This window comes from Bos taurus, chromosome 6, assembly GCF_002263795.3.
Source record: "Bos taurus isolate L1 Dominette 01449 registration number 42190680 breed Hereford chromosome 6, ARS-UCD2.0, whole genome shotgun sequence".
Classification (NCBI taxonomy): Eukaryota; Metazoa; Chordata; class Mammalia; order Artiodactyla; family Bovidae; genus Bos; species Bos taurus.
The window spans coordinates 44,332,722-44,358,731 of NC_037333.1; the positions used below are offsets into that span (position 1 = coordinate 44,332,722).

Sequence of the window (26,010 nt, forward strand, 5' to 3'; positions counted from 1 at the left end):
CAAAGTCTTAACCACTGGACTACCAGGGAAGTCCCTAAATGTTAGAATAAGATAAAATTAACTAAAAACTGATGTTAAAAAAAAAAAGATTTTGTTGGACGGATGAATGGATGGATGGAAAGGTAGATGAATGGACACATACTTGGGAACCTTGCTGCTTAGCACAAAGTTCTGTCTTTCCATAAGCAGTCTTGAGAAATTGCCCAGTTCTGTCTTTTCTTTCAGAGAAGGCGATGGCACCCCACTCCAGTACTCTTGCCTAGAAAATCCCATGGATGGAGAAGCCTGGTGGGCTGCAGTCCATGGGGTCACTAAGAGTCGGACACGACTGAGCGACTTCACTTTCACTTTTCACTTTCATGCATTGGAGAAGGAAATGGCAACCCACTCCAGTGTTCTTGCCTGCAGAATCCCAGGGACAGGGGAGCCTGGTGGGCTGCCATCTATGGGGTCGCACAGAGTCGGACACGACTGAAGTGACTTAGCAGCAGCAGCAGTCTTTTCTTTAGGACTTGGGTTCTGCTCTGAATATATTGATAATCTTCCAGGTCTCACTTGTCCCAGGCTTTCTGCTAGAATTGAGTTCTATTCTCTGAGCTCTTGCCATAGCATGATAATAACAACAGTAGAAGGAAAAGAAGCTGTCATCCATTCAGCACTTAGTAGGTCCAGTTATTTTACTAGGAGCTTTACATGCACACATCGTCTCACCCAAATTTTGATGTTCAGAAGTTGATTTTCCAGAAGATTCAAGAACTTGATTTTTCAAAAGATCAAGCCTTTAACAAGAAGTCCAGGGTAAAAGGGCTTGGATACGGAGAGAGTGCAATGCACAGTTCAGAGTCCAGATTTGAAGTCAGTGAAATGTGAGTTCTAATCCTGACTATACTGGCTCTGGATCTTAGAAAAGATCTTTACACTGAGCCTCCATTTCCTGAGCAGTAGATCAGGGAAGTACATATTTGTTTTCCAGGATTGTTGTGACAATTTAATGAGATTGAGAGTATAGCATAAGAATTTAGTCAATATTAGTGTTTATTTACAGCTCTTACACAAAAGTTCAGATTTAGAGGCCAGGGGCTGGCTTTATTCTCTTCAGTCTTTTTGTCTTCTTTGTCCTCTTTGTCCTCTTCAAATCCGTGACTGCTTTCGGCTCTCTTGGATCACGCTGTGCTCCTTGTAGTAGAGCATTTATATGAGATGAACCTTTAGGTGCATCCACTGGGATCAGCCGCCCCAGGGTGAGACTGAGGACCCAGGACGCTGCAGGTGAAAGAAAGAGGCACTACACATGACTAGAACCCTTATGCACACAGATCAGTCCTAACCCCAAGAGCCCCCCAAAAAGGGAGTAGAACTAGACCTCGAAAGTTAGAGCTAGTTGGTCACAGCTTCCAGCTGAAGAACATCTATTACTGGCATATCTATTTATGTCTCACTGCCCTGAAAAGCAGGGCCTGTGTCTTACTCATCTTTGTAATTCAGCAGCCAACACAGTGCTGGAACTTGGCGAGCACCCAATCAGTTTGTTGAATGAATATTCCCTTTCCAACCTCTCCTACCTAGATTTGTTGGAGTTCTATTTGGGGGTGTTTATTGGTAGGGGGTACTTTGAAGTTTTTACTTTGTTCTTTATTTGGGTGGGAATTGAAGTGCATTGGGAAGAAGACCACACAAATATTCTCCTGCACTAAGTCTCTAGGTGATGGCTGCCTGAGAATCACCTGTTTACATGGAGGCTCAATTTTGACCAAATGAAACTCAACTCCCATGACTCAACTTCCAATTATTAGTAGCAGCTTCATTTGGAGCAGAGAGTGGGTAGCCAGTTCCTTCTTCAGGGGATCTTCCAGACCCAGGAATCCAACCCAGGTGGATTCTTTACTGTTTAAGCTACCAGGGAGACCCAAAATCTTCCAGCAAGAACACAAATACCAGCAGAATGAGACAATTTCTGTTGCTTGAAGCTGAAGCAAGAAAAACTGAAATGGAGTGAAAAGGTGGAGCTGAACTATTATTCTTATACATTATGAATAATAACACTTTTTATTTGAACAAGGCTTTGAAACTGATCAAATGCCTGGATTATCTCATTCATTGCTCACCACCCTTTGAGGGGTATTATTCATCAATTTGCAGACAATGAAATTGCTCAGAGACAGTCCACAATAGCAACTGGACCCTCCAGTGATCAGCTATCAGAATCCTTTCATGAAAAGTCTTGGTTCCTTGATGTCTCCCTGGGAATATCTCAAAGTTAGTATAGGGCTTCATGGCAGTCAGCTAGATGGCTCTTAGCTGAGCGGTTGTCATTGTTCTGACCATTATAGGCTCACGAACTCTGTTTTGAAGAAAGGAGACATTCACCAAGATGGGATTCTCCCAAAAGAGTTCTTTAGAAAGAGTGCCGGAACCTTCGCTTTCCACTTTGACAGTCCCCAGAGACAAACTGAAAGGACCTCGCTTAATGTCTCATCCGAAGGGTATTTGCCGTGCTGGCTTCATCATTCAAAACAGGAAAGGCCTTTGTCATGGTCAAATGCCTTTAATGTGTTTTGAATGCTACATAAATTCAAACTTGATGGCTCATTTATTTGTTGGATTGAAGTTTTATACAATAAACTAAGCCTTGGTATTTACTAATAACTTGTGCACTGCCCTTTGTTTGCTTAGAACAGCCGGAAGGCAAAGAAGTTGACCGAGTCCCTACTAGCCAATATGGTGTTCAGGTCCTGGCATTTCCTGGGAGAGTTTATGGATTGGTGGGAGGGATGATAAAAAGGTTGTTTGCGGAGGCTGGGGAGACAAGAAGGGGGATAGGAGAAGGGGAAAGATGCAGGTGGGTGTTTTATTTCAGACTTTTAAAATTCCTGACAGAGCTCCACCCCAGCCACTTCAAAGCTGAATTCAGTGAGCTGGGAACTGGGAACTTTGAGTGACAGGCTAGGGTTGGCTAGCGACTTGTGGCATGACCTTGAGAAATCCGTCGCCCCCTGCTGTGTCTCACCATCTCACTCTGAAAAAAAAGCAAGAAAACTTGTACTAAATTCTATTCATCGTTCAAGGGGAGCTTCCTTAAGGTAAGCTTTCTCCTTTTAGGAGATCTTTGCTCTTAATCTTGACCTTATCCATAAAAGCTTCTCACGTTCTCTAATTCCAACAGGTACTATTGTCCCATGTGTTATGGGCAAGAACACAGGCTTAAATGAGCTGAATGAGAGTACCAAATCCTCTCCTTGTCTAAACCTGAACAAGTCAGGGAATATTTTTGAGCTTCCAGTTTCTGTAATGAATGAAAATAACAGTATGTATCCACTATATTGTGAGAACTAAACCATAGGACACATTAAGTCCTCAGCTCAGTGCCCAGCATTTAGGAAATATTCCTTATGTGTATATGTGTGTATGTGTGTGTGTTAGTCACTCAGTCACATCCGACTTTTTGCAACCCCATAGACTGTAGCCTGCCAGGCTCCTCTGTCGATGGGATTCTCCAGGTAAGTACACTGGAGTGGGTTGCCATTCCCTTCTCTAGGGGATCTTCCTGACTCAGGGATCGAACCCAGGTTTCCCACAGGCAGATACTTTACCATCTGAGCCACCAGGGAAGCCCCATTCCTTATATATACATGAGCAATATTAACTATAGCCTCTTGTTTTGGGGTCCGGAATAGAGCATAAGCTCCCAAAGGGAAGGAAGCAGGTGGGTACCAATCTTTCAGAACATCCAGTGTGTGGAGATGAACTTATTGTCTGTGATAACAGACATTTACAGAGACAGATAATGTGACTGTCTCACAGAGGAATCGCTGAGAACAGAAGCATCTTTGAGTTCATTTGAAGGGTAAGAATGAGTGTGGGAATGACATTAGTGGGCAAATTCTAGAAGTCTTGACATTTCCATGGCTGAGGAAATATCTTCCTGTTTACGCTGGAAGACAAGATTTGCCTTCAGTAGCTCACATGAAGGATACAAGTTTGAGTAAGCTCCGGGAGTTGGTGATGGACAGGGGAGCCTGGTGTCCATGGGATTGCAAAGAGTCAGACACGACTGAACAACTGAACTGAACTGAACTTCACCCTATTTCCAGACAACTCCATTTTCCCCCAGGCATCACCTGTAGAGTCCAAAGGCTTGTTAGCTGAGGCAGATTCTGAACCCAACAAGGTACACGAGGCAATGCTCTACTGGCCTAGAGCCTCAGCAAGCCTTCATTGGTGTCTCTCTGACTCCTGGATGCTGGCACCTGGCTGCCTGTGTCCTGACCTAAGGCTCTCTTGCCTCCCAACACTTGCTGTCTGCTGTAGCTGACCTGGCAAGCCTTTCCCCTGCTTCTGTGCTGGAGGAGTCTTACTTTTGTTCTAGTTTGTGTTAACAAATAAATTGGGTCCCACTGATCACCACTTACACAATCAATACTCACAAATGTCTGTAGGAAGAAAAGTTGCCTTTAATAAGAATGCTGGCTATCTGGGGAGATGCTGGACTCAGTGTTCCCCAAGAACCACCTCCAAAGATTCTGCTTGGCCAAGAAAGTTTTAAAGGGAAACAAAAAAGGAACCTCAGTTAATCATTGAGATAGGAGGTCAGAGTCGTCACCATCCCCCAGTGTGTGCAAGCGGGGGTGTGGGCTTATCAACTTCTCTGATCTTTCTCTGGATGTTATCTTGCTCACATAGTTCAGTCACACACTTTGTTGAGTTTACTTAAGGGGAAGCTGAGGAAGAGCTCTGGTCATCTGTTAGTTATTTATTTTTCATTTCTATTTCTTTGATCTATGAAAAGAACCAACAAGCCAAGCAACGTACTATGTGATTAAAAGATTTGAAAGGTATGCTTGGGCGGGAGATTAGTAGAGCCTGGGGGTGCTTGATTTAGAAGTGAGTTACAGTAGAGCTTTGCTAAAGTGACAGGAAAGGGGCTTCCTGCTAAGGGCGGTTTCCTGTAAACAGCTGCTTACATTTGCACATCTTCCCCAAGCCATTGAGATGAATTCAGATTGGTCTAAGTGAATCATGGCACTCCCATTCCCTAAATGTGGCTGATGAGAACAGAGCTTCTGAGTAAGGTTTCTTGACTCTAAAAAAAAGACAAAATGGATACCAAGAAGAGCTGGTCCCCTTTATTATTAGGATTCTCCACAGAACCAGATATATATACAGAGAAAAGGCCCTAATACTGGACGAGATTGAAAGCAAAAGGAGAAGAGGGTGGCAGAGGATAAGATGGTTAGATATCATCACCGACTCAATGGACATGAATTTGAGCAAACTCCAGGAGATAGTAGAGGACAGAGGAGCCTGGCATGCTGCAGTCAATGGGGTTGCAAAGCGTCAGACATGACTTAATCACTGAAAAACAACAACAACAAAGAAATGTGTAGAGAGTGAGAGAGAGAGAGAGATTTATCATGAGGACTTGGCTTATGCAATTATGGGGGCTAGTAAGTTCCAAAAGTGACATGGTGAGTCAGTAAGCTGGAGACCTGGGAGAATGTATGGTTTAGTTCTGGTCTGAGTCTGGAGGCTGAGAACCAGAGGCAATGGTGTAGATCTAGTCTGAAAGCCAGTGGCCCAAGATTCCAGAAGAACTCATGTTTCAGTTTGAGTCCAAAGGCAGGAAAAAAGTCAATGTCCCAGTGTGAAGGCAGTCAGGTAGAAGAATTCTCTCTTACCTGGGGAGAAGTTTGCTCCTTCTGTTCTATTCAAGGCTCCAACTAATTGGATGAGGCTCACCCACATTGGGCTTCCCAGGTGGCGTAGTGGTAATGAACACATTTGCCAATGCAGGAGATGTGGATCTCATCTCTGATCTGGGAAGATCTCCTGGAGGAGGGCGTGGGAACCCACTCCAGTTCTCTAGCCTGGAGAATCCCATGGACAGAGAAGCCTGGTGTGGTCACAAAGGTACCATGCACGCAGGTACCCACATTAGGGAGGCAATCTGCCTTACTCTCATTTAATCTCATCCTAAAATGCCTTCTCAGAAACACCCAGAATGATGCTTGACTGAATATTTAGGCAACAAAAGACCCAATCAAATTAACTATCACCTTCCCTTTCTGCCTAATGTACATTATGGGTTGATCATGTTTCACTAAAAACGTATGTTGAAGTCCTAAACCACAGGTTACTTCAGAAGTTGATCTTGTTTGGGAATGATGTCATTGTAGATGTAAGAGGTTAAGACAAGGTCATATTGGAGTATGGTGGACCCTAATATAGTACAACTGGAGTCCTTATAAAATAAGGCAAATTTGGACATAGATACAGAGAGAGTGCTGAGTGATGATGGAGGCAGAGACTGAAAGTATGCAGCTGAAGCCAAGGAACTCTGGGAATTTTTTTAACACCAGAAACCAAAGGCATGGAATATTCTTCATCAAAACTCTCAGAAAGAACTAACCTAGCTAACACCTTGTTTTCTGATTTCTGGCCTCCAGAACTGTGAGACAATAATTTTCTGATGTCGTAAGCCATTCAGTTTGAGACATTTTGTTTTAACAGCCCTAGGGAACTAATCCAGTGTGTGAAGGTGTGATGCCTGGGGCTGCTGGATCATCTTGCTCACAGAGATGAGTGGGGCTCACAGACACGCTGAGGAGGACAGGGTAGAGTTGGAAAAACCTGGGTCTTTGATAAATTTGTTGAGCTTCTGAAATAACCAGCTCAGAAAGCACCCTTTCTCTACACTTGTAATATGAGATACTACACACCCTTATTGTTTCGACCATTTGGGATTGAGTTTTCCGATATGTGTCGACAAGTGCATCTGACTGATGGATGGATCTCATAGCCTCATAGTTCAGACATATTGTGCCTTCTGTGTTTCTTGTCTTAGTGAAAGGCATTACCATCCATCCAGGTGCCTGAGTTTCCCAAAGGAGAAATTTGGTAGTCATTCTTGATGCCTTCCTTTTTCTCATCCCCCCAGCTTAATCATTCATCAGATCCTGACAATATTATCTCTTTATTGGCTTTCAGTTTGCCAGCCATCACTGCCTTGCTACAGTCCTCCCACAACATCTTAACTGGACTCCATGTGTCAAACCCTGATCAACTTAAACCATGATCCTCACCAGGGCCAGACTGATATTCTGCATATATAACTTTCCCAGTTTCTGCTTGGCAGAAAGTTGTTGGGTGGTGCTTAAAACCTGAAATGGATGGAAACTGACCAGACCACGCCCTCTGCATATGACAGTTGCAGAGTCTCCTGGCAGATTTTAAAAGCAGATCATACCCCTTTGTCCCTCATTTTTTCCCATACCCCAAACCACATCACTTGCTCATTTATATCAGTGTATTTCATAAGTTTCATTCTGTATTACTAACCCTAAATATAAATAGAATTGTTCAAAGGAGACCATTCTGTTCTTAAAGTACTTACTGACATATGTATAAGCTCTGCATGGTGGAACTAAGGACAGGGCCCTTTCTTGCACCTGAACATAAATGTAAAAAGAGGATACATTTTTAAGTGATATGAGACTTCAGCTTATTTGTAATTAACTTTCTTCAAGACAAAGTTCAAGCCCAAACTCCTTAGCATGGTATTCATTGTCATTCATGATCTAGCGTCTGGTAGCTATTTCAGCCTCATCTTTTATCACATGACCTGTGATCAGACTTGAAACCATTGAAGTTATCACTCTCTCTTGCCTCAGGATCTTTGCATATGCAGTCCCCTCAAGGTGAAATGTGTTAACCAAGCATTCCAAGAATGGAGACCTGCTGAAGGAAAAAAATGTTTATTTGGGGTTTGTTAGGATTGCAGCCCAGGAAGTAGAAATTCAAAGAAGTTCACCTTGAATTATGTTTGGCTGGAAGGAAAGTTATGATCAACCTAGATAGCATATTAAACAGCAGAGACATTACTTTGCCAACAAAGATCCGTCTAGTCAAGGCTATGGTTTCTCCAGTGGTCATGTATGGATGTGAGAGTTGGACTGTGAAGAAAGCTGAGCACTGAAGAATTGATGCTTTTGAACTGTGGTGTTAGAGAAGACTCTTGAGAGTCCCTTGGACTGCAAGGAGATCCAACCAGTCCATCCTAAAGGAGATCAGTCCTGAGTGTTCATTGGAAGGACTGATGTTGAAGCTGAAACTCCAATACTTTGGCCAACTCATGCGAAGAGTTGACTCATTGGAAAAGACCCTGATGCTGGGAGGGATTGGGGGCAGGAGGAGAAGGGGATGACAGAGGATGAGATGGCTGGATGGCATCACCGACTCGACGGACATGAGTTTGGGTAAACTCTGGGAGTTGGTGCTGGACAGGGAGGCCCAGCGTGCTGTGATGGGGTCACAAAGAGTCAGACATGACTAAGCGACTGAACTGAACTAGACTACAAAATAGGGGAAACTTATAAAGGTACCCCCCACTCCCTGCCAAGATTGGATAAATTGTTTGTCAAGAATTAGGGTTGGAGCTGGCAAGAAGTAAAGGTGCTTGTTAAGTCAGGAGTGGTTGGTGTTCTAAACTTTGAAACTTTGAAAGATGTTGCAGCTAGCTCCTGCTAGGAGATACTGGTTTTGAAAATGGCTGATGGTGTCCTTGAGTTTGATACAGTTCAGAAAATTCAAGTTCTCAGTGATGTAGGAATGTGTCTGTAACCACATCCACAATGGTCACTGGGGTTTATTTTCAATGCCTGAACCATAGTTACTCCATTTTGATTTTTGAGAAATCTTAAGTATGTCATCAAATGCTACTCAGCTCTCTTGGCTAATTCATCCTTCAGGCCTGAACTCAGCCACTCCCTCCTTCTCCAGGTGACCTTTTCTGACACCCTGCTATTGTTTGGTTGGGTATTTTCAGATTCTAGAAACAATGCTGGCACTCAGGGAAATGTGGCCTGGAAAGCCCCTCGTTGTTGTGGCAAACCACTGGAGAGAGAGTGAAGAGACCTAAGTTCCTGTCTTGGTGTCTGCCACTGAGGAAGCTGTGGGGCCTCGGGGAAGTACCGTCTCCTCTTGTGGGGGTCAGTTGTTCTGTTTTGAATAAGGAAGTAGGACTATGGTTAGTAGCTTCCAAACTACATCCTTCAGAGCCTAACGACTCTGCAGACACAGCCCAGGTAGGGAGTAAAAGAGGGAGAGACAATCCCTGGATCCTGTCTTCTCATCTCCTCAGGTCTTACTACATCTGCTTCACATACTGTGATTTTATCAGAACTGGGGAGAAAGAGAGGAATTAAGAGCTCACAAATGTTAGAAAACCAGTGATCTTTATAATTAGTTTCATTCAGGGCTTCTCTGGTGGCCCAGTGGTAAAGAATTCACCTGCCAGTGCAGGAGACACAGGCTCGATCCTTGATCCTGGAAGATCCCACGTATCTTGGAACAACTAAGCCCATGCACGACAACTATTGAGTCTGTGCTATAGAGCCTGGGAGCCACAACTGCTGAAGCCTGTGTTCCCTAGAGCCTGTGCTCTTCAACAAGAGAAGCCACTGCAATGAGAAGCCCACACACTGCAACTAGAGTAGCCCCCATTGCTGTAACTAGAGAAAAGCCTGCAAGCAACAACAGAGACGCAGCACAGCCAAAATAAATATATAAGAAATTTTTATAAAAGTCTCATTCAGTTCGCAGGTTATGTTGTAACACAGGAAGATGAAGAGAGAGAGAGAGTTGAGGAAACAAAGGCGGTGATGCCAATGTCTATGGGAAGAAGCAGGGAGAGCCATGCAACCCAACAGATCTCTTTGCTCCAGCTTGCACAGAAGTGACAGGCTCTGGGATAAGACTGGACATTAGGAGTTTGGAGTCCAAAGCTTGGGTCTATGGGATTTCACACAAGTGGCTCCTACCCTCAAGCAAACAATCTGTTTCCTGTCTCTACATACTGCCCTTTTCTGAACATTTGAAATTATAAAATATATAGTCTATTGTGTCAGGCTTTTTTCACTTCATGTAATGTTTTTGAGGTTCATCCATGTTATAGACTTATAGGCTGTGCAAAGGATTTCCAGTCTGATGAAGGATAAAAATATGACCCAGAGAGGCAGTAACACATGAGGAATTTCATTGCGTGGTGCTTAAGCTTGCATTGGAGAGGAAGCATCTTTCAGGATGAGACCATCCAGAGACTTATGGCTCTGGGGTCATTATCTAGAAGAGGAGGGGATCAGAAAAGAGGCTTGTGTGTTTAGGTAATGTTACTTCACAGTGCCTGGCAATCTCCAGGTCAGACATATGGAGAACAGTAGTATGGGGTCTTGGGGCCCAGGGCACACCTTTTTGATTGCTAGCAGATATGGGGTGAGGTTAAGTGGAGCATACACATCCTCTGGAGAAAAAAATGGTAACTCACTCCAGTATTCTTACCTGGAAAATTCCATGGACAGAGGAGCCTGGTGGGCTATAGTCCATGGAGTCAGATACGACTGAGCTGCACACACATTACACATTATACACACATCAGGGAAGTTTAAGTTGCTAAAAATCTGCTTGTTTGGAATATTTTTAGGATAACTGGATCCATAACCATTCGAGTTTCATCAGGACTTTTGGCTAATAGGTTTCAGTCTGAAGAAATAAACACCCTAGGGACCAATACACACTGGCCATATTTGGCTCATTTATACAACAAGCATATGTCAGTATTTCATCTCTTTTCTTTTCTTTTTTTTGTTGAATTGTATTTAATTGTAGATATACCACATTTTGTTTATCCATTCATCAGCTGATGAGTATGTGATTGTCTATTACAAATAATACTGCTATGAGCATTCATGAACATGTCTGTTTGTTGGCATATGTTTTCATTTTGCTTGGGTAGTTTCCTGGGAGTGGTTTAGCTTGGTCAAATGATAACTTTATGTTTATCTTTTAAAGAAACTGTCAAGCTATTTTCAAAGCAGCTAGATACATTTTACATTCCTGCCAGCAATGTATGAGGGGCCTAATTTCCCCACATCCTTGCTAACATTTGTTATTGTCTATCGGTCGGTCAGTGAATTGCTCAGTCATGTCTGACTCTTTGTGACCCTATGAATTGCAGCACGCCAGGCCTCCCTGTCCATCATCAACTCCCAGAGTTTACCCAAACTCATGTCCATCGAGTCGGTGATGCCATCCAGCCATCTCATCCTCTGTCGTCCCCTTCTCCTCCTGCCCCCAATCCCTCCCAGCACCAGGGTCTTTTCCAATGAGTCAACTCTTCGCATGAGGTGGCCAAAGTACTGGAGTTTCAGCTTCAGCATCAATCCTTCCAATGAACACTCAGGACTGATCTCCTTCAGAATGGACTGGTTGGATCTCCTTGCAGTCCAAGGGACTCTCAAGAGTCTTCTCCAACACCACAGTTCAAAAACATCAATTCTTTGGTGCTCAGCTTTCTTCACAGTCCAACTCTCACATCCATACATGACCACTGGAAAAACCATAGCCTTGACTAGATGGACCTTTGTTGACAAAATAATGTCTCTGTTTTCAATATGCTATCTAGGTTGGTCAGACAATAATTGGTGCAAATAGTTGGTGCTAAGTGGTGTCTCACTGTGATTTTAATTTGCCATCCCCTGAAGACTAATGATGTTAAGCATTTAAAAATAAATATATAAACAGAAAATTTGCCATTGTGCCCATTTTAAGTTATAATCCAGTGGCATTAATTACATTCTCACTGTACAACCATCACCATTATCTTTTAAAAAAACATTCACTCATTTGGCTACATTGGGTCTCAGGTGCAGCACACAGACTCTCTAATTGTGGCATATGGGCTTAGTTGCCCCTCGGCATGTGGTATCTTAATTCCCCAACCAGGGATTGAACCCATGTTCCCTCTGTTGCAAAGTAGATTCTTAATTACTGGACCATCAGGGAAGTCCTTCTGTTAAGCATTTGAAAATGGGCTTATTAGTGATTCATTTCTTGGTGATATGTCTATTCAAATCTTGTGTCCATTTAAAATTGATTTGTTGTCTTCCTTATTTATTATGTTATTTATTCTGGATACAAGTCTTTTACCAGATATACAGTGTGTAAACATTTTCTCCCAGCCTACAACTTGCTTCTTCATTTTCTGAATAGTCTCTTTTGAAACACAAAGATGTTTAATTTGATAAAATCAGATTTATCATTTTTTTTCTTTTATGTATTGTACATTTGGTGTTGTATCTAAGAACTCTTGTCTAACCCAAGGACACAAGGATTTACTCCTATTTTTTTCTTTCTTGAAGTTTTATAGTTTTAGCTCTTAGACTAAAGTTTAGTTATAATCCAATTTGAATTAACTTTTATGTATGGTGTGAAATTTGGATATTCTTTTGTCATGTGAATATTCAATTATCCCAGTGCTATTTGTTGAAAAGACTATTTTTTGTCCATTGAATTGTTTTGGCATCTCTTTTGAAAATCAGTTGACCTAAATATGTCTTTATTTCTAGACTAAATTCTGTTTAATTTAAATCTATCTATCTATCTTCTTATACCAGTGTCACATGTCTTGATTACTATAGCTTTATAGTAAGTTTCGAAGTGAAAATTCTGCCACATTTCTCTTCTTCAAAATTGATTTTGCTATTCTGACTTTTGCCTTTTTATATAAATTTTAGAATCAACTTGTTAATTTCTGGAAAAACAACTCCCAGAATCTTATAGAAATTATGTTGAATCTATAAATTACTATGGGGATAACTGACTTCTGTAACAACTGTCTTCTGATCCATGAACATGGAATATTTCTTCATGTGTTCAATTCTTATTTCTTTCAGTAATGGTTTCTAATTTACAGTGCACAAGCCTTACACTTTATTGGTTAGTCTATTATTAAATATTTTACCTCTTTTGAGGCTGTCATGAACTAAATTGGTTTTTTAAAAAATTTTATTGGAGTATAGTTGATTTACAATGTTGTATCAATTTCTGCTGTAATGAAATTGTTTTTGAAATTTTATTTTGTGGATTGTTCATTACTGTTCTACAGAAATACAATCGAGTTTTGTATATTGATCTTATATCCTGGACCTTGCTATACTCATACATCATTTCCAGTAGTTTTAAAAGAAAACTATGGATTCCTTAGAATTTTCCCTATACAGGATTAAGTAATCTTCAAATAGAGACTATTTTACGTCTTCCTTTTAATCCAGATAGTTTTAATTAAAAATTTTTGCATTGATTCACTAGCTAGCTAACATTCCCTAGCTAACAGTGGTGGTGCTATACTCAGTCATGTCAGATTCTTTGCAACCCCATGGACTGTAGCCTCTGTTCAGGGAATTTACCAGGCAAGAATACTGGAGCAGTTGGCCATTTTCTACTCTGGGGAATCTTCCCTACCCAGGGACTGAACCTGCTTCTCTTGTATTGGCAGGCAGATTCTTTACTACTGTGTCACCTAAAACCTCTAACAAAATGGCATTTCAAAGTGATGAGACAGTACATTCTTGCTTTCTTGCTGATCTTGGGGGGAAGGCATTAAGTCTTTCACCATTAAGTATGATATTTAGCTTTAAGGTTTTCATAGATGCCCTTTTTCAGGTTGAAGAACTTCTCTTCCTATTTTGTAGAAAATTTTTACTTGAATGAGTGCTGGATTCAGTTAAATCCTTTTCCTGCATCTATTGAGATAATCGTGTGGCTTTGTTCTCTTAATAGGGTGCTTTACATTAGTTAATGTTCAGATGTTAAACCAATCTTGTATTACTGAGATAAATCCTACCTGGTCAAGGTGTGTAATTCTTTTTATATGTTTCTAGATTCATTTGGCTAATATTTTGTTGAGGATTTTTGTGTCTGTATTCCTGCCCAGGTTTCACAGTGGTGAAGAATCTGCCTGATAAGGTAGGAGATATAAGAGATGCGGGCATGATTCCCAGTTGAGGAAGATCCCTGGGAGTAGCAAATGGCAGCCTGCTCCAGTATTCTTGCCTGAGAAATCCCATGGACAGAGGAGGCTGCCGGGCTACAGTCCATGGGGTCAAAAAGAGGTGGACACGACTGAGCAACTAAGCATACACACGCATTTCTCAGGATATTAGTCTACAGTTTTATTTTCTTGTGATATCTTTGTCTGATCTTGGCATCTGACCATTACCCGATGTTGGCATCTGAGTAATAGTGGCGTCATAGGATAATTTGGGAAGTTTTTCCCCTCTCTGTATTTTCTGGAAAAGTTTCTGAAGGATTGTTTTATTTATTATATACATACTTAATAGAATTAAAATTCTCCAAGCCAGGCTTTAGCAATACGTGAACCATGAACTTCCAGATGTTCAAGCTGGTTATAGAAAAGGCAGAGGAACCAGAGATCAAATTGCCAACATCTGTTGAATCATCGAAAAAGCAAGAGAGTTCCAGAAAAACTTATTTCTGCTTTATTGACTACACCAAAGCCTTTGACTGTGTGGATCACAACAAACTGTGGAAAATTCTGAAAGAGATGGGAATACCAGACCACCTGACCTGCCTCTTAAGAAACCTGGATGCAGGTCAGGAAGCAACAGTTAGAACTGGACATGCAACAAGAGAATTGTTCCAAATTGGGAACGGAGTATGTCAAGGCTGTATATTGTCACCTTGCTTGTTTAACTTCTATGCAGAGTACATCATGAGAAACGCTGGGCTGGAAGAAGCACAAGCTGGAATCAAGATTGCTGGGAGAAATATCAATAACCTCAGATATGCAGATGACACCACACTTATGGCAGAAAGTGAAGAGGAACTAAAAAACCTCTTGAGGAAAGAGGAGAGTGAAAAAGTTGGCTTAAAGCTCAACATTCAGAAAATGAAGATCATGGCATCTGGTCCCATTGCTTCATGGCAAATAGATGGGGAAACAGGGGAAACAGTGGCTGACTTTATTTTTCTGGGCTCCAAAATCACTGCAGATAGTGACTGAAACCATGAAATTAAAAGACACTCTTTGGAAGGAAAGTTGTGACCAACCTAGACAGCATATTAAAAAGAAGAGACATTACTTTGCCAACAAAGGTATGCTAGTCAAGGCTATGGTTTTTCCAGTAGTCATGTATGGATGTGAGAGTTGGACTGTGAAGAAAGCTGAGCACCGAAGAATTGATGCTTTTGAACTGTGGTGTTGGAGAAGATTCTTGAGAGTCCCTTGGACTGCAAGGAGATCCAACCAGTCCATCCTAAAGAAAATCAGTTCTGAATATTCACTGGAAGGAGAAGCTGAAACTCCAATAATTTGGCCACCTCCTGCGAAGAGGTGACTCATTTGAAAAGACCCTGATGCTGGGAAAGATTGAGGGCAGGAGGAGAAGGGGACGACAGAGGATGAGATGGTGGGATGGCATCACTGACTCAATGGACATGGGTTTGGGTGGACTCTGGGAGTTGATGGACAGGGAGGCCTGGAATGCTGCGGTTCATGGGGTTGCAAAGAGTTGGACACGACCGAGTGACTGAACTGAACTGAATTGAATAGAATTCACTGAACAAGCCATCTGGGTCTGGAGTTTTTTTGCCTTTGGGAGATTTTTATTTACTAGTTCAAGTTTTGTTGTTGTAGGCATTTATATTTTTAAAATTTCTTCTTGAGTCCATTTTGATGGTGTTCTTCTAGAAATCTGTCAATTTCATTTAAATTGTCTGGTTGTTGCCATAACATTGTGCTGATTCTTTGTACTAATAATTCCTTTAATTTCTATACAGTAGAATCCTCTTTCCTTCTGATTTTTGCTATTTGTGTTTTATCCTTTGTTTCTTGGTCAATCAGGAAAAAGTGTGGTCAATTTTTGGAAGTGTTTCAAAGAAACAGACTTTGGTTCTATTAATTTTTCAGTGTTGTTTTGTTTTCTGTTTTGTCCACTATAATTTTTTATTATTTCCTTTCTCCATTTGCTTTGGGCTTAGTCTGTTCCTTTTTTCTAGTTTCTTAAGGTGGAAACTTAGGTTATTGATTTGAGATTGTTCTTCTTTTATAATATACACATTTAAAACTATATACTTTCTTACTAGCATTGTTTTAGTTGTATCCATACATTTTTGATATGTTGTGTTTTTGTTTTCATCCATTTCAAATATTTTCAAATTTTTTTCCTTTGACTCACCAGTTCTTTTGAAGTGCATTATTTAATTTCCAAATATTTATGGATTTCCTGATTTTATCTCTTTCTTGTTTCTGATAAGGAATCAGCTACTAACTGTATTGTTGTCTCTCTGTATGTGATGAGTCATTTTTCTCTTGTTTCTTTCAAGCTTGTCTTTAGCTTTCAACAGTTTGTATATGATGTGTTTATTTATTTAAAAAATGAACTGCAGTTGATTTACAATATGGTGTTAGTTTCAGGTGCACAGCAAAGTAATTCAGACTGTATATATATATGTGTGTGTGCATGTGTGTGTGTGTGCGTGTATGTATGTGTATGTATCTGGAAAAGAATATATATATATATTCTAGATTCTTTTCCATTATAGGTTATTACAAGATATTGAATACGGTTCCCTGTGCTATACAGTAAATCCTGTAGTTTATCTATTTTATATATAGTGCTGTGTATGTTAATCTCATACTCCTAATTTATTGCTCCCCACTTATACCTTTGGTAATGATAATGTTTTCTATGTTTGTCTGTTTCTGTTTTATATATAAGTTAATTTGCATTGCTTTTTGGACTCCACATATATGTGATATTGCATTGCTTTTTGGACTCCACATATATGTGATATCATGTAATATTTATCTTTCTCTGTCCAACTTACTTCACTTAGTATGATGATCTCCAGGGGCATCAATGTTGCTGCAAATGGTGATATTTTATTCTTTTTTATGGCTGTGTAATATTCCATTGCATATATACACCACTTCTTTACCCATTCATCTGTCAATGGACATTTAAGTTGCTTCCATAGCACGTGCATGCATATGAACACTGGGGTGCGTATATCTTTTCAAGTTAGAATTTTCATCTTTTCTGGATATATGCCCAAGAATGGGACTGCTGGATCATATGGCAACTCTATTTTTAGTTTTTTTAAGGAGCCTCTATACTGTTTTCCATAATAGCTGTATCAACTTACATCACCATTAACAATGTAAGAAGGTTCCCTTTTCTCCATATCCTCTCCAGCATTTATTATTTGTAGACTTTTTATGATGGTAATTTTGGCCAATGTGAGGTGATGTCTCATTGTAGTTTTGATTTGCATTTCTCTAATAATTAGCAATAATGAGAATCTTTTCATGTACCTGTTGACTATCTGTATGTCTTATTTAGACAAATGTCTATTTAGATCATCTACCCATTTTTTGATTGGATTGTTTGTTTTTTGATATTAAGCTCTATGAGTCATTTGTATATTTTAAAAATTAAGCCATTGTTGGTTGAATCATTAGCAAATATTTTTTCCCAGTCTGTAAATAGTTTTATTTGTGTTGTTTATGATTTCCTTTGCTGTGCAAAAGCTTAATTTGATTAGGTCCCTTCTTTTTTTTTTTTTTTTTTTTGCTTTTATTTCTTTTGCCCTGGAAGATGGATTTAAGAAAACATTGCCATGATTTATGTCAGAGAATGGTTTGCCTATGTTCCCTTCTAACAGTTAAATGGTGTCATGTGTTATATTAAAGTCTTTAAGCTATTTTGAGTTTATTTTTGTATATGGTATGAGGGAATGTTCTAACTTCATTGAATATGTGGCTGTCCAGCTTTCCCAACACTTGCTGAAGAGACTGTCTTTTCTCCATTGTATATTCTGGTCTCCATTGTTGAAGATTAATTGGCTATAAGTGTATGTATATGAAATAGTTAGATATAGATCTATTTGTATTTAAACTACTTGAACTTCATAAAACTTCTTGAATCTGTAGATTCATGTTTCTTATCAAACTTGGGAATTTTTTGGCCATTATTTCTTCTAGTATTTTTTGCCCTTCCCTCACTTCTCTCCTTCAGATATTACCATTACATATATGTTGGCATGTCCAATGGATTCTTACGACTGTTTGGGGCTCTATGCAATTTTCTTCTTTTTTGTTCTTCAGATTGTATAATTTTTGTTGATTTATATTCAAGCTCACTGATTCTTTATTATACCATCTCAAATATGATGTTGAGCTCCTCTAGTGAAAATTCCATTTCCCTTACTTTACTTTTCAACTGTTAATTTTCCATTTCAGTTCAGTTCAGTTCAGTTCAGTTCAGTCGCACAGTCATGTCTGACTCTTTGCAACCCTGTGGATTGCAGCATGCCAGGCCTCCCTGTCCATCACCAATTCCCAGAGTTTACTTAAACTCATGTCCACTGAGTGGGTGATGTCATCCAACCATCTCATTCTCTTTCATCCCCTTCTCCTCCTGCCTTCAATCTTTCCCAGCATCAAGGTCTTTTCAAATGAGTCAGTTCTTCACATCAGGTGGCCAAAGAATTGGAGTTTCAGCTTCAGCATCAGTCCTTCCAATGAATATTCAGGACTGATTTCCTTTAGGATGGACTGGTTGGATCTCCTTGCAGTCCAGGGGATTCTCAGGAGTCTTCTCCAACACCACAGTTCAAAAACATCAATCTTTGGTGCTCAGTTTTCTTTATGATCCACCTCTCACATCCGTACATGACTACTGGAAAAACCATAGCTTTGACTAGCATACCTTTGTTGGCAAATAATGTCTCTTCTTTTTAATATGCTGTCTAGGTTGGTCACAACTTTTCTTCCAAGAAGTGTCTTTTAATTTCATGGTTTCAGTCACCATCTGCAGTGATTTTGGAGCCCAGAAAAATAAAGTCTGACACTGTTTCCACTGTTTACCCATCTATTTGCCATAAAGTGATGGGACTGGATGCCATGATCTTAGTTTTCTAAATGTTGAGCTTTAAGCCAACTTTTTCACTCTCCTGTTTCACTTTCATCAAGAGGCTCTTTAGTTCTTCTTCACTTTCTGCCATAAGGGTGGTATCATCTGCATATCTGAGGTTATTGATATTTCTCCCGGCAATCTTGATTCCAGCTTGTGCTTCATCCAGCCCAGTGTTTCTCATGATGTACTCTGCATAGAAGTTAAATAAGCAAGGTGACAATATACAGCCTTGACATACTCCTTTCCCAATTTGGAACCAGTCTGTTGTTCCATGTCCAGTTCTACGTGTTGCTTCCTTACCTACATATAGGTTTCTCAAGAGGCAGATCAGGTGGTCTGGTATTCCCATCTCTTTCAGAATTTTCCAGAGTTTATTGTGATCCACACAGTCAAAGGCTTTGACATAGTCAATAAAATAGAAATAGATGTTTTTCTGGAACTCTCTTGGTTTTTTGATGATTCAACGGATGTTGGCAATTTGATCTCTGGTTCCTCTGCCTTTTCTAAAACCAGCTTGAACATCTGGAAGTTCATGGTTCACGTATTGCGGAAGCCTGGCTTGGAGAATTTTGAGCATTACTTTACTAACGTGTGAGATAAGTGCAATTGTGCAGTAGTTTGAGCATTCCTTGGCATTTCTTTCTTTGGAATTGGAATGAAAACTGACCTTTTCCAGTCCTGTGACCACTGGTTTTCAACACATGATTTCTATCTGTTTGTTAATATTCTCTATTTGATGAGTCAGTCACCATACTTTCCCTTAATTTTTAAATGTAATTTCTTTTAATTTTGAACATATTTTTGCTACTGCTTTAAAGTTTTTTTCTTCTAAGTCCACCATCTTACAGGATCTCTCAGAAACCGCTTCTATTGACTGCTTATTCCCTAAGCATTTCCTACTTTCCTGTTTCTTCAAATGCCTTATAATCTTTTATTAGAAACTAGAAATTTTAGATAATATATTGTAGCAACTCTGGATTCTGACTCCCTTTCTGGGAGTTGTTGTTAGCATTGTTTTTTGTTTGTTTATTGACTTGCTTTGACTTATTCTGTAGAGTCTCTCAACTTTAGTCTTGGCATGTCTTTGCTAATTTTCTTTTTTGTTCTAGCTTTTCTTTCTAAGTTTGCCTTCCTACAATTAACCCTTAGTTCAGCATAGCTTACTAATTGGTCAGAGGTTGTATTCAAGCACCTTCAGTCAGTAAAGCTTCTACCCCTGGCTGTTGGAGCACTCTATGGATTTGAAAACACATTTAAATTCAAGCAGGTTATACATCTGCCCTTGCTTATACGTTATGCCTGTTTGTGTCTTCTCTGTTTGTACACAAAATCTCACATTATTCAGGCATATGTACATAGCTAAAATCTTCTCCAGCCTCTCTTGGATATGCACTTAGCCTGGAGCATGGTTACAGCTTTTGAGATCTCTGGGGATAGGCTGAAGCTTATTGAGGCCAACTATGCCTATCCAGTTCCTTTAATATCATTGTCAAATTTCTGGCTATGTTTCTAAGTCTTCTTCTACCAATGTCCCAAACAATATCACAGCTTAAAGACTAGCTGTCACATTAACCTTTCCCATTTGTTTGCTAATACAATCAGTACTATTAATCATGATGTCTGAAGGCACGGGATTTTTTCCATGCTCCACTCCAAATCATGTCAGCTTTCTCTGAAAAAAAATGTAGTTGGTTTTCAGAGCTTATCCTGCCCTGGTAGACCTATGATATTGATGCCACTGAAGGGATGATGGGAGTAGCTGTGAGTTGAAGTATCATAGAGTCCAACTGTCCTTAGCTAAGTTTCAGTAGGCTTACTTGAATAAACACATCTTAGTTTTGTTGCATGTCTTTGGACAGTGTTCAGGGTCTCAAAGTTGTTTTTGACATTTCTATCTGGTTTTACAGTTGTTTGGGACAGAAAGAATTTGTTGAGTTCCTCTCTCTGCCATTCTGGAAACCCCACCTTTTCAATATAACTTTATGTCCTTATGTCTCTATTGTGTGTTGCTTTGCTGAGACTGCTAACCAGAGGCCGCACCCTTTTCTAGCCAGGAGATACACGTAAGACGTAAGTGAGACATCAAACTCTCCGGGCTAAAATTTTATTTATCTATGGTAAAACACCATTTATGTATTCATTTGGCTCTGTTGGGTCTTAGTTGTGGCACGAGGGACCTTCTTTGTGTCATGTGGGATCACTCATTGCGGTGCACAGACTCTGGTTGCGATGCACTGGCTCAGCAGTTGCAGCACGTGGACTTTGTAGCTCACGGGCATGGGAGATCTTAGTTCTCTGACCAGAGACTGAACTTGTGTCCCCTGCATTGCAAGGTGGATTCTTAACCACTGGACCACCAGGGAAGTCCCTGGACTCAAATTTTAAATCTTGATGGGTGTGATACAAAGTCAGGAAATAAGAAGTTGTAGCTCGTTTATTTTAGCCACACCCTGATAAGACTGTCAATTATCTCTTGCTCCTTACATTTCTGGGACTCCCCTGGTTCTCATTATATACAAAGCCTGGTTGTCTGGCCTTTTATCAATTGTGGAAAGACCCCTCTATGTTCGTTCAAAAAATACCTTTTCTGCTCAAGTTAGCCAGACCTTGTTTCTGTTGCTTGCAAACAAAGAACCTGACTGATACAGCTTTTCAAAGGATGTGCAGAAGGGAATCTTCTAAAGACTCCAGATAAGAGGCCAATTATTCACTTGACAGTTCTCGGGATTGCTACAACACACACGTGCCTGTGGGAAGCTCCTGAGCCGGCGGTGTGCTGTGTGTCTGATGAGATCCCACTGGAGGGGCCAAGTCTGCACCTGTCACCAGCCACAAAGAGGATCCAATTTTTTTTTTTTATCCGTTTCATCTGGAGAACCATCTGGGCTGGGAATAGAAGTAATAATAACAAATCATTGTCACCAGATTTCCTCGTAGATAGCACTTCATTTTTGTGGCTCTTGTTAAAAATCAAGTGTTCAAACCTGCTGGTGAATAAACAGCCAGCAATCGTTACAAAGGCTGTCCTGAGCTGTCCTGAGACTGAATTGGGACTGGGCCTAAGAACGTGGCATAGAGAGACTTGGCTGCTGGCTCTCTTTTCTGGAGGGGCAAGAGGCTGGAAAGCCCCAGAAGCTACAGTAAGAGGAAGCCCTACTGAAAGCCATGCAAAGCAACATTGTGTAGCAATGGCCTCCTTACCAATATCATGCATGAGAATCTAGGGTTTTGTTTGATGAGGGCCAGCAGCAGGACCTGGGGGCTTAAGTAAGCAATCTGTGATATTAAGTAACATTAATAGAGGTATATTATCTTAAACAAGGGAGATGATATTTATTTCTTTATTCTTTCTTTATTCCATGCTTCTCTGAGCACTCCAAGTTATGTCTTATTTTGGCATCATCTATTTCGCGTGCTATAGACTAAAAAGAACCTGTTCAGAGGACAACAATCAAGATGGCAAACTGAAACTGCCACATGATAAACAATGGGAGAAACGGAGGGCGTTTTGTTTATGGAGGAGGGATTAAGAGGGTGAAATAGAGGAGGGGAGGTATGATAACTATTTTTAAAATCTCCAGGGCAGACAGGAGGAGGAAGGACAACACTCATTCTCTTTGCTGCCAGTGACAGCTAGGATCAATGGGCAGAAACTACAAGTAGACACATTTTAATTCCATATCCCTTTAAGTGAAATACTTAAATTTCCCCCAGGGTCACTAGGAAATGTTTTCATCTTAAAATCTCAGTCAAAGAACGTTTCTTTGTGAAAACCAGAGATGTTAGTTTATAAGTACCGACACTGACTAGTGGCAGGTAGGTGATAGCTATATGACTTACATATATACAGACATATATATTTCCTGTTTTAACTCACTGTACAAACCCTATTTATAAGAAACTAGGTGTACTTTAGGCGTTTATTGGCTGAAAAATGTTGGAGTTTTAAAAGAATTTGAAGAACCATGTATAAGAGCTCAGAGAAATGAAGAAGATACACTAATAAAACCTTAAAGAAGAGATCAAGTAGCTGACAAGTGAGAGACTAACAGTGAACCAGGAGCAAAGAGTGGGAATTAGAAGAAGAGCAAACAGTTCTACAACTGTCAGAAGGAGCAGAGGAGAGTAATCCATCACCTGTAATCAAGGTGGAAGCGCACAGCACAGAAAATGTTAAAGCTGCATGCACTGCATTGATCTTAAGACTGTGGTACCCTACTGTATGGGCTTCCCCGGTGGCTCAGTGGTAAAGAATCTGCCTGCAAAACAGGAGCCACAGGAGACTTCAGTTCGATCCCTGGGTCAGGAAGATCCTCTGGAGGAGGGCATGGCAACCCACTCCAATATTCTTGCTTGGAGAATCCTATGCACAGAGGGACCTGGGCTAGGCTAGGGCCCATAGGGTCACAAAGAGTCCGACACAACTGCAGCGACTTAGCATGCATGCATCCTACTGTATATTTAAATAATCATCCATGCACCACAGGAGTAAGATTCAGGACCTCTGCTGGCTCATCCAACACTTACAGGTGAATTAGAAAGAGGCCATCTACTGGACACATGCAGCCCTGCAGGTGAATGAATCACACAGTGAAATGGCCAGACTTCACCTTTCTCACATCCCTTCTTCTGAGCATCTTTGTACAGGGAATTGCTGTCTTCACAGGCCTGGACAATCTTGACATGATCTGTTCCTGTGTTCTGAAACTCACATTTAGAATTTTATATCTGGACCCTTTAAAGACTGGATCAGAAGAATGAAGTTATTCATTGCGTTTGGAACAGAATAGCAAATGTCAATCTACATAAAACTGGTAAGGAAGAATTTTCAGAGCTATCCAAATCTGAAATACAAAGCTTTAAAAGAAAGTAGGCTTCTCACTTTCAAGTGGTTCAAGTAAATATTTGGTTATAGGAAAAAAGAAAACGGTCGGGTTACTACAGCCAAGATCTAAAGTTTGAGTGAAATTAAGAGCAGAGTGATGAAGCTATGTCAATGGTTCTAAATATTAAAATGTATCTGAACCTCCTGGAGGTTACAAGCGTATATTGCTTCAAAGTTTCCAATTCAATAGATGTTCTAATAGGCTCTTAGCTGAGGCTGATGATGCTGCTTCAGAGACCACATTCTGAGACTGGCCTAGACAGTCATTAAGACATTTTTACGTGGGTATGAATCACTTGGAGATCTTGTTAAAATGTAGATGCTGATTCATCCAGTTTGGGAAGCGGAGGCTTGGGATTCTGGACAAGCTTCCAGGCACTGGTCCAGGCACAAGGCTTTGAGTATCAAGCACCCAGGACTGGTTCCATGGCAGATGCTGAATCTGAAGTCATGTGACAAGTTACCTCGGCTGTAAAGACTTAGAGGACTGTTGGGCAGGAAGCCATGTGGCTCATTCATTCACTTCACAGATATGAGTGCCTACTGAGTCTCAGCTGCTGGTAAAGGGGACATAGCAATGAAGAGGCACAGACCTCGCCTCCATGGAGCTCGCATTCCAGAGAAGCCAAGTCATGTTTACGGCTCACTCTCCAATCTCTCAGTGATCTCGTCCTTTGGCTTCAATATTTCATACCCCAGCTTATCCCAAGGAAGGAGAAGAAATATAAAGGACTGCAAAAAAGCAGAATAACTTAAAATACTTTTTTTCTTCCCACTTTATTTAGGAAGTATAAAATTTTCTGACTCTTGAAAAAAATTTTCAGAAAAGACATTCATATATTGACATAGGCACACTCACTTTTACTTTCTCTCCAATATCTCTAAACAAAATGTACATCAAGATGAACCTTAATGTCATTGTCATGTGTGAAACAGACATGGTTAAAACCTAGATGCTGACTTTTGAATTGGGATGGTTCAAAAATAGGGATCAGGACAGTATTTGGAGGAAGTAGCCAATTTTGAAAGGAGCAAATGGATATTTTCCACTGCCTTCTTCCTTCCTTCCAGAAAGTCTGGGTGAGTGGGAAGGAAACAGTCAATAGATGGGCCATGAAAAGTAGTGGCCTAAAGCATGGCTTCAAATTCTGTCTCTATCACTTACAAATTGTGATCCGGACAAGTTACTTAATGACTCTGATTTATAGTCCTTATATGAAAAGGAGGAATAAAGTCTACCTTGCAAGGAAAAGAATGAAATAACAGTTCAACATGCATATGGTTCACAGTAAACTCTCAGTGAATGGTAATGATAGCAAGATCCAGGTAGACCAGAGTGAAACTCACTCAGTCATGTCTGACTCTTTGTGACCTCATGGACTATATATACAGTCCGTGGAATTCTCCAAGCAAGACTACTGGAGTGGGTAGCAGTTCCCTTCTCCAGGGGATCTTCCCAACCCAGGGATTGAACCCAGGTGTCCCTCATTGCAGGTGGATTCTTGACCAGCTAAGCCACCAGAGAAGCCTAGAAAGTCAGTATAATTCAGGGCTATTTTTTAATATTTATTTTTATTTATTTTATTTGGCTGCCCAGGTCTTAGTTGTGGGACATGGGATCTTTAGTTGCAGCCTGCGAACTCTAAGTTGCGGCATATGGGATCTAGTTCCCTGACCAAAGACCAAACCTGGATCTCCTGTGTTAGAAGCATGGAGTCTTAGCCCCCAGACCACCAGGGAAGTCCTAGTTCAGGGCTATTTTTGAGAGGCATGTAAGCAATGCAGAGGGAAAATAGCCCTTCTTCTTGGCCAACCTTCCAGAAAGAGGCTCAAAATACAGTAGAATAATTTTGTTTGGATAAAAAGGAAAATATCAACCAGGTGATAAAGAACTGGGTTAGACTGAGCTGAGGGAGATCTGTGGCTGCAACTAGTATGGATTCTTTTCTAGGATTAGGGTATTGGAATTTTACAATAGATACACAAGAACAGCTTTGGATTTGTGACGCTTTTAAATATACCTAAAATTATGATACCCAAAGCTGGTGAAGTTGCAGTTAAACTGCTATACCCATAAGGTTTTGGTGGAAAATTGGTACTATCTTTTAGGACAGTAATTTGGCACTATGAATTAGATATTATGAAAATGTTCATATGCTTTCACTTGGTTATTTTCCTTTTGGAATTTATTCTAAGGAAATAATCCAAATGAAGGAAAATGAGGAAGGTGGTTATTTTTATTACCTGTATTTGAGAAAAAGAACTGGGAAGCAGCTGTAGTAATTTTAAACATTTTTTAATTTTTACTGAGATATAATTACATGTAACATTGTGTCAGTTTAAAGTATGCAATGT

At 40.4% G+C, this 26,010-nt stretch overlaps 1 long non-coding RNA gene across 6 annotated transcripts in view; it reads left to right on the forward strand.

Annotated features, from left to right (window-relative positions):
- The window catches only part of LOC104968852 (uncharacterized), a 51,479-nt gene that overhangs the window by 12,092 nt on the left and 13,377 nt on the right, over positions 1 to 26,010 (forward strand). For 3 of the 6 annotated variants that reach the window (XR_003035104.2, XR_003035106.2, XR_003035109.2), the window contains one exon: positions 1,696 to 25,190. This is a non-coding gene — a long non-coding RNA (uncharacterized lncRNA). Of the gene's footprint in view, positions 1 to 1,695; positions 25,191 to 26,010 lie in introns of those variants that run through there. The other 3 variants (XR_001500496.3, XR_009494853.1, XR_003035108.2) reach the window with 1 other exon arrangement.